This window comes from Tupaia chinensis, unplaced genomic scaffold, assembly GCF_000334495.1.
Source record: "Tupaia chinensis unplaced genomic scaffold, TupChi_1.0 Scaffold143584_1, whole genome shotgun sequence".
NCBI classification, from domain to species: domain Eukaryota; kingdom Metazoa; phylum Chordata; class Mammalia; order Scandentia; family Tupaiidae; genus Tupaia; species Tupaia belangeri.
Window position 1 is genome coordinate 3,736,225 of NW_006203430.1, and position 7,569 is coordinate 3,743,793.

The window sequence follows — 7,569 nt, forward strand, 5'->3', positions numbered from 1 at the left end:
AGTGGGAAGAGAAGGGCACCCTCGACAGGGTCTTGTTACACCACATCCCCTTTCTCAGCTTTTCAGATCTTCATGATTCTGGGCACCCTTGTGAACACCTGCCACATCTTAGGACTACCTGGTTATTGAAACCCCTGTTGACCATGTGACTTCCAGTCTTGTTAAGGCACCTGCATTACTGATTCATCACAATGGCACCATGTGATGACACCACAATCCACAGCCAGCCTCATCTAACCCAACATGCACATGCCTGGTATACTCAGGGAGATCTCTGAACACAAACCCAGAACCAGGTTTGTCAGCCTCATGGAGAAGGGATACAGAGGTTGAGCATTGACGGGATGGGGAGGTGTGGTGTTATCTGCTGAAGATATTTTGAGCAACAGGTCTGGGGAGAAATGTGCACATATCGAAATGGTCTCATTGTAAGCCAAACAATATGATTGAAAGTATATACAAAAAAATAAAATAAATAAAAAATGGAAAAAAATAAAAAAGAATGTCATGTTTTACCACTGCACTGCCATCCAACCTCACCACAAGGCTATTAAGGCTAGTGTTTTTCAAGCTGTAGATTGAGACTCACTAGTAGATCACAAAATCAATTTAGTGGATCTTGGCCAGCCATTTTTCATTAAATAGAATGAAAGACAAACTCTTTGAGTGCTGCTTCAAGATCTCTTTTTTTTTTTTTTTCAATTGTAGATGGATGTATGTGTGTACAGGATAGTAATGAAAATGTATTTCAAATTTTGGGTCAGTCAACAAGTTTGAGAAGTGCTCAATTAGACCATATCACTATGAGTGAATAATTTCATCTTCTTTAGCTATAGGTATCTTATTTTTGTAGGAGGAAGTATATAGGCCAATGATTTCCAAGTAATGTAGTTATTACAAGGTATTTTCGATAATAGTAATTACCATTTATGAAGCAGACCCTGGATAGGGGATATATGGTTACAGTACCTCCATTTTCTGGGTAAGTTAAGGTCACTCATACTATTAAGCTAAAGAGCTAAATTTTCAATCCAGGTTCTTCCGACTCCAAAACAAGGCCTTTTCTGTCCTTCAGTTATTCATGAAACTTATTTTAAAATACTCTTTGTATCTACTGTAAGATTGCTCAGTTCCCCCCCCCCCCAAAAAAAAGTAAAAACCTGGTACAGTTTTGAAATTTGGAAATATTTTGCAATCTTGGCTAATTCATGAGAAAAATCAAATAAGATGACATGTGTGAAATATTTTATAAAGCATGTGGTAAAATAAAAATATAAGGTGGTATTGAGGTTAAATAAAACTTAGTGTCTTTTCCTCGGTTCTCTTGAATTCAATAAGCCATGTTGCTTCTGAAAAAGGCCAATTGGGATTGGCCTAAATGTGCCACTGGTGACCTCCTGGAAATTTCCATGAGGAGCCTGAGTTCTGCCACCTTCTGCTTCTTCCTGTTCTGTGCTTTTCTCTCCATTGGGACTTTCTTCTGTTGCTCCATTTTCTTATACAAGTACAGATCAGAGCTCCTTCCCTTTCCCCTGAGTGTGTGCCCTTTGTCAATTAACCAGATTTCTCTCTTCTAGTAGAAATTGAGACGCTAAGAGTCAAAATTTTGGCCTATCTGTGCACATTACTGTATTAACTTCAGGTTTCATTTCATATTATTTTCCTTATTTTTCTTTCCTCTTTTTTCTTTTTCCACTTCAATTTTATGTCTCCTTGCAACAGCCTTCAAACTTTAGTAAATTATCTTAAATCCCTTCGGGAACAAGATAGAGATAGATTTTTTTTTTTTTAACTGAAGGTAGTTTAGTGTCCTAGGTTTAAAAATAGAGATAGTTTATAGTGGCCTAGGCTTTCTAAGTCAAGACCACCTCTCTCCTTTAACACAGTCTTGTTGAAATAGGTCTCTGATATGGAAAATCACTGAGTCACCCTCGCTATTTACGGTCATGGATCCATTAGGAATCTAATATATTTTGACAACTTTGTACCTTTTTTTTTCTGGACTCAGAAGCAATTACAGATCGAAGAATTGAACAGACACTCTAAGAGCTAGTTTACCTGATTGATTTCAAAACAAACTCATTCTCAGAGGAGTTTTCATAATTTATTTTTTGCAATGTACTTTCAAAAGCTCTGGGAACCCTGATGAGATTCCTTCATCATAATTTTGTTTTGTTTTTCTTTTTGTTTTGTTTTTGCCACAGGTCATGTGCCCTCACTGGATAGAGACACAGAGAGAGAACAAGTGAAAAATAACCCCGGGGGAATGGCCACACCACAATCCGCTCTCCTCCACTCTCCTCTTGAGATTCTAGGCACACACACCTGGTATGTTTTTAAAGCTGCCAGATTCAGGACTTGAGCTGTGGAGCTAGCCATATGGGATGCAGCACATCCACCCACTGGCCCCTACCATAGTTTTTGTTTGTTTGTTTGTTTGCTTGCTTGCTTGCTTTAATTTTAAGACATAATAATTTTTTTAAATTTTATTTTATATTTAAAATTTATGTTATACAATCACTATACAACTTATAAAGTGAAGTTACTCAACATGAACACACTTCAATCAGTCCAGTTGAAGATACCATGCATGTTATCATCAACAGATAATCATCCATTTTTGTGTCCCATAAATGTCTTGCCTCTCTGTTTTTCTCCTTGATTCTCTTCCTCTCACTCTCCCCCTTCTATTGCCCTCTTCCCACAACATATCCAGTATCCATAACCATTTTCCATACTTTTATATACCCTAATCTTTCAGTTTCTGACAGAGAGTGTACATATTCAGTATATATTAATTGAAGACATACAATATCTCTCTTTCATAGCCCAGCTTGCTTCACTCAACAGTAAATCTTCCATATTTGCCCACTTTCTATAAAATGCCAGGGTCGGGGTTGGCAAGTGGCATGGTGGTTAAAGGTGCCGGACTCCCACATGGCTGACTACAGTACAAGTCCCAAAACGGGCAGCTTTAAACTCATGCCAAGCATGTATGCCCCAAGAAGAGAGCAAGTAAACTGGAAAATAATAATGATAATAATAATAAATAAAAGTTAAATAAAATAATTCTTTAAAAAAAATGCCAGGGTCTTGTTTTTTAAGACTGAATAGTATTCCATAGAGTATATGTGCCACATTTTTCAATCCATTTATCTGTTTGTAGGCATTTGAGTTGGCTCTATGTCTTAGCAATAGTGAATAATGTTGTAATAAACATATATGTGCAAGCACTTTTCCAGCTGAGCATTTTCCTATCCTTTGGTAAGATACCCAGGAGTGGAACTGCTAGATCATATGGGAGTTTTATTTGTAGATCTCTAAGGCACTTCCATATTGTTCTCCACAGTGGCTGTACCAATTTACATTCACACCAACAGTGTAGGAGAGTTCCCTTTTCACCACAGCCTCGCCAGTACTTAATCGTTTTTTTTTTTTAATCTTAGCCATTCTGACTGGGGTTAGGTGGTATCTCATTGTGGTTTTGATTTTTTGACTTGCATCTCCCTTACTATGAGGAATATCGATCATTTTTGCATGGTTTTTGGTTGTTCGCATGTCTTCCTGAAAGTTGTTTGTTCAGCTCATTTTCCCATCTTTTAATTGGGTTGATTTTTTTTTTTGATAAGCCACTTGAGTTCCCTGTGTATTCTGATTATAGCTCTTATCTGAGGCATAGTTTATAAAAATATTCTCCCATTCTGAGAGTTGTCGGTTCACACTAATTACTGTGTTTCTTGCTGTGCAGAAACTTCTTAATCTGATGTCATTGCACTTGTCTACTCTTGAGATTATTGACTGAGCTTGGGTGCATATTTAAGAAGCCTTTACCTACACCAATGTCACCCAGAGTTTCCCCAGTGTTTTCCAGAAATAGTTTCATAGTTTGAGGACTTAGATTGAGATCTTTGATCCACTTTGAGTTGATTTTTGTTAATGATGAGAAAAAGTGGTCCAGATTCACTTTTCTACAGGTGGATACCCAGTTTTTCCAGCACTATTTGCTAAAGAGGTTCCTCTCCCCCCACCCCCACTGGATTGACTGCTGCCTTTGTCAAAGATCAATTGGCTGTATATTTTGGGATTTATTTCTGTGGTCTCTACTTCATTCCATTGGTCCAATGTCTGTTTTTGTGCCAATACCATGCATATTACACAGCTTTGTAAAATATTTTGGGATCAGGGAATGAGATGCTTCCTATTCCGTTCCTCTTGTGCAAGATTGCTTTGGCAATATAGGGTCTTTTATGATTCCAGACAAATTCTATGATTATCTTTCCTAGATCTGTGAAGAATGTCTTTAGTAATTTGATTGGGATTGCATTAAATATGTATATTAATTTAGGTAGAATTGATGTTTTGATTATACTGATTCTTCCAATCCAGGAACATAGAATGTCCTTCACTTTTTTGTGTCACTTTCATTTTTTTTTTTTTTTTATTTTCATGGCTTTCTTTGTAGTGGTCTTTGACGTCTTTGGTTAGATTTGTTCCTAGGTATTGTATACTTTTAGTGGTTATGGCAATTGAGATTACTTTCTTCAGTTCTACCTCAGTCTGCTATAGATTTTTGTATGTTGATTTTTTATCCTGCCACTTTACTGTACTCATTTATCATTTCCAGGAGTTTTTCATGAATATCTTTGGTCTTCTATGTATACAAGCATGTCATCTGCAAATAGAGATAACTTTACCCCCTTTTTCCCTATTTGAATACCTTTTATTTCATTCTCTTTTCTGATTGCATTGGCTAGGATTTCCAGCACTATACTGAAAAGGAGTGGAGAAAGTGGACATCCTTGTCTTGTACCAGTTTTTCATGGAAAAGCTTTAAGCTTTTCCTCATTCAGTATGTTGTTAGCTATGGATTTTTTATAGATGACTTTTATTGTGTTGAGAAATGTCCCATCTATGTTGATTTTGCTGAGTCTTAATCATGAAGGGTGTTGTAGTTTATCAAATGCTTTTTATACATCAATTGACACAATCATGTGGTTTTTATCTTTCTGTTAATATGGTGTATTACATTTATGATTTTGCATATGTTAAGCCACCATTGCATCCCTGGAATAAAGCCTACCTGGCTGTGATGTGAAATATTTTTTATATGTTGTTGGATACAATTTGCTAGTATCTTTTCGAGAATTTTTGCATCTATATTCAACAGAGATATAGGTCTGTAGTTTTCGTTTTTTGTCATGTTCTTCTCTGTTTCAGGGATGAGGGTGATGGAGGCTTCATAGAATGGATTTGAAAGGGTTCCTTCCTCCTGGACTGTTATAAATAGTTTGAGTAGAAATGGGGTTAACTCTTCTTTATAAGTTTTGTAGAATTCAAAAGTGAAGCCATCAGAGCCTGGGCTTTTCTTTGTTGGGAAGTTATTTATTACTGACTCAATCTCATGGCTTGCTATGGGTCTACTCAGGCTTTCTATGTCTTCCTGATCCAATCTCAGTAGAATATGTGTGTTCAGGAATTTGTCCATCTCATCCAGGTTTTCTGGCATATAGTCACTCATAGTATCCTCTAATGATATTTTGTATTTCTGTTATGCCTGTTGTAATATTGTCTGTTTCATTGTGAATTTGATTTATCTGGTTCCTTTCTCTTTTCTTTTTAATTAGTCTAGCTAATGGTGTGTCAATTTTGTTTATCTTTTCAAAGAACCAACTTTCGGTTTCAATTATTTTCTATATAGTTCATTTATTTTTCTATTTTGTTTATTTCTACTCAAATCTTTATTACTTCTTTTCTCCTGACATTTTCTGGGGCACAATGTTGGGTTGTCCATTTGTTGCCTTTCCATCTTTTTCTTTTTCTGTTTTTTCTGTTTTTTGTTTTCTAGAAAGAGATTTCTATATAAGGCATGTGCACTCACCTGAGAGACCAAGAAAACAGAGACTGAAAGTGAAAAATCACCGTCCGGGGGAATGGCCACACCACAATCTTTTCTCCTCCATTCTCCTCTTAGGATCTTGGGCACACATGCACATGTGCCCAGTGTGAGTTTTAAGGCACCAGATCTGGGACTTGAACCATAGTCAACTACATGGGGGTGCAGATGTAACCATTATGCCATCTGCTAGTCCCCAACCTTTTCTTTCTTTTTTCTTTTTTTAGACATTTATTTATTAATATTTACTTATCTATTTATTTATTGTGATTTTCAGGCTGTGAAGTCCTGGACTTGAACCAGGTCAGCCATGTGGGAATCTAGGGCCTCAATCACTACACCACCTGTGGGCACCCCCATTGTTTTCTTATGCACACTAATTGCTATGAACTTCCCTCTTATGACTGCTTTTGCTGTGTCTCATAAATTATAGAAATTTATGTACTCATTGGTTTCAATGAATCTTTTTATTTCAGTCTTAATTTCTTCAGTAGTTGTGAAGTTATTCAGGAGTAGGTTTTTAGTTTCCATATGTTTGTGTATTTTTGAGAACTTTTTCTGGAATTTATATAAAGTTTAATTCCATGATGGTTGGTAAGATGCTGGATATAGTTTCTGTGCTTTTGAATCTGTAAAGGCTGGTTTTATGCCGTACCATGTGGTCAATCTTCAAAAAGATTCCATGATAGGGTGAGAAAAATGTATATTTCATGGTTTTGGGATGGAAGGTTCTATAGATGTCTGTCAAGTCCACTTGATTTATGGTGTCATTTAGATCCTGTATCTTTTTGCTTATTTTTTGTCTTGATGATCTGTCCAAAGGAGATAGTGGGGTGTTGAGATCCCCAACAATTAGTGTGTTGCAGTTTATCTCTCCTTTTAGATCTAGCAGTCTTCCCTTCATGTATTTGGGTGCTTCTGGTTGGGTGCATAGATATTAATAAGTGTTATATCTTCTTGAAGAATTAGCCTTTTTACTACTATATAATAGCCTTCTTTGTATCTTCTTACAGTTTTTGTCTTAAAGTTTATTTTGTCTGAAATCAGTATCATAACTCTAGCCTTTTTTTTTTTAATTTCCATTTGCATGGAATACCTTTTTTCCAGTTGTTCACTTTAGTCTGTGTATATTTGTATCCATGAGGTGTGTTTTTTGTAGGCAACAGTTACAGGGTTTCTGTTTTTTAGCCATTCTGCCAGTCTGTCTCTTGATTGGAGAATTTACTCCATTAACATTCAACATTATTATCGATAATTCCAGACTTGTCCCTGCCAGTATGTTAGCCATTTTCTTGATTGTTTTTTGTTCTTATTTTTGTCTCTCTTTCTTTAGTTTTCTTGGTATAGCAGTACTATAGTACTTCTTGAAGAGCTGGTATGGTGTTCTTTCAGGCTTTGTTTACTTGAGAATATTTTTATCTTTTCTTCCCATTTGAAGATTAATCTTTCTGGAGATAGTAATCTTGGTTGAAAAAATATTTTTTAATACTTTGAATACATCTTCCCATTCTTTCCTTACTTGCATTGTTTCCACTGAGAGATCTGATGTTAGCCTGATGGTGGTCTGATGTTAACCTTTGTAAGTAATCGATGTTTCTGTCTTGCTATTTTTTAGAATCTTATCTTTTTTTTTTTTTTTTTTTTGGGGGTTTTTGCTTTAAGGGATGGGCGTTTTC